The sequence below is a fragment of the Gorilla gorilla genome, chromosome 21, assembly GCF_029281585.2.
Source record: "Gorilla gorilla gorilla isolate KB3781 chromosome 21, NHGRI_mGorGor1-v2.1_pri, whole genome shotgun sequence".
In the NCBI taxonomy this organism is placed as follows: domain Eukaryota; kingdom Metazoa; phylum Chordata; class Mammalia; order Primates; family Hominidae; genus Gorilla; species Gorilla gorilla.
This window is the reverse complement of record NC_073245.2, coordinates 10384669-10386969: the sequence shown is the minus strand read 5'-3', so window position 1 is coordinate 10386969 and position 2301 is coordinate 10384669.

Genomic DNA, 2301 nt, shown 5'->3' with positions numbered 1-2301 from the left:
AAATGAAAACCGATCTATAGTGACAGGATGTAGATCAGTGGTTGTTTGCAAGTGGTTGGTGGGTAGAGGGGAGAAAGCAAGAGAAGGAAGGGATTTTAAAAAGTAAAATGTAGGACAACAGCAAGAAGAACAGGAGGGAAGAAATGGGAATTTATTGTAAGGTCTTTATATTATACATGAAGCGGGACATTTTTTGAAAGTAAATTCTGGCCCAAGCTTCACAACGACCACACAACTGTTTAGTCCTAGAGTTGTGGTGGTGGGAATGGGTTGGGGGTCACTGTTCCATCACTACCAAAAGCAAGAATCCAGCTGGCTGGATGACCAGCGCAGTAAACTGAGAAGGGAATAAATACCTCAAATTGCTTGATCAGGTTACTCTTAAACTGGGATGACTTAAATCTTCCTTCGGTGGGCACTAAGCATCTTTTAACCTCAATGATGATTTATTTCGTTTTATTTATTTATTTTTTGAGATGGAGTCTCACTCTGTCTCTTAGGCTGGAGTGCAGTGGCACAATCTTGGCTCACTGCAACCTCTGCCTCCCAGGTTCAAGCAATTCTCCTGCCTCAGCCTCCCAAGTAGCTGGGATTACAGGCAAGCACCACCATGCCCAGCTAATTTTTGTATTTTTAGTAGAGATGGGGTTTCACCATGTTGGCGAGGCTGGTCTTGAACTCCTGACCTCAAGTGATCTGCAGGCCTTCACCTCCCAAAGTGCTGGGATTACAGGCATGAGCCTCACAGATGATTTAGAACAAAGACTAGAAATGTTTTCAAACTTCTAGTATTAATAATTTTGCATTAAGGCATCTGTGTAAATGTGACACTTTAAATTCCTATAATGTTCAAGATAATTTCAAGAGCTTGGCACTGTGATTCACGCCTGTAATCCCAGAGCTTTGGGAGGCGAAGGCAGTTTGAGATCGGCCTGGGCAACATAAGGAGATTCCCCACCCCCTCTATAAAAACTAAAAAAACTAGCCGGGCATGGTAGTGTGTGCCTACAGTCTCAGCTACTTGGGAGGCTGCAACAGGAGGCTAGCTTGAGCCCAGGAGCTTGAGGCTGCAGTGAGCTATGATCGCTATTGCGCTCCAGTCTGGGTGATAGAGTGAGACTCTGTCTCAAAAAAAAACAAAAGATAATTTTGAGAATTCTAACAGATTATTCTTGTACTAATTACAAATATGTATTTGAATAATAGATTTAGACTTTTGATTTTAAGATGAAATCTCATTTGTATTGACACATTTAAATGCACTCATGACTCAGTATTCTTATAAATTTATTACATTTACAAGAATTACACAAGGACTTAAAAGGCTTTGTTAGAAACCTGTGATACTTAGAAAAACGAATTAAATTTATAAATGCAGTTTCAAATGTTCAAAGGATTTTAATTAGCTTAGTTGATTAATGGGACCAAATAACTGATATAATTTACTAGATTTATGAATAGAACTGTAAAACTTGGCTGTGCGCGGTGGCTCACGCCTGTAATCCCAGCACGTTGAGAGGCTGAGGCGGGCGGATCACGAGGTCAGGAGTTTCATGGGCTGGAGGTCTCAGGATAATAAAGAACTGGTGTGGTTGGGGGCGGGAGGTGGAAGAGAGTCATCAAGCAACTGGAATTATGGGAACTTCAGCATGAAGACCTAGCACTAGGAATTCGGGAGGCCCCAATCACAATACCAGGGATATAACTAAGGGAATGGATGTCTAATTGGAAAGAAAGGAATACCACTGAAGACGAGAAGGAAATCAGACCCGATAAGCCAGAGCGCTGCTTTAGATGAGTGGCCACTATTTCGCACAACTTAAGGGGGGCACTGTTCACATGAATGTCTACGTAAATGGCGCCCCCAGGCCTTGTGCAGTGCATAACCTGCGGACCCGTATGACATGAACCTGCTAGATCCCCAAGTACCCAAGAACTGATGACAGGAGTTCGTGTGGGGAGCTGAGACAGGAGGTAAAAAAGTAATCCTTGGCAAGCAAAAATTGGTCATAACTGTGGAGTATTTACTATACGCTTGGTAATGTTCTAAACACTCTCAATAACCTTGTGAGTTCAATATTTTTATTCTCATCAATACTATTTTACAGATGAAAGAAGCAAAGGAAATGACAGCTGGTCTTGAGCACACTCGCTCAAGAGCGCCACACTCCACACCGTAGAGTCTGCAGCGCAGACGAAGCTAACTCCTCAGAGCGCTCACCGCGCTCTTTCCGCAGCCTCCCGGGCCGCCCGCCAGGCGTAGCGCGGGGTCACGTGCCGGCGCGGGGCGGGGCCAGCGGG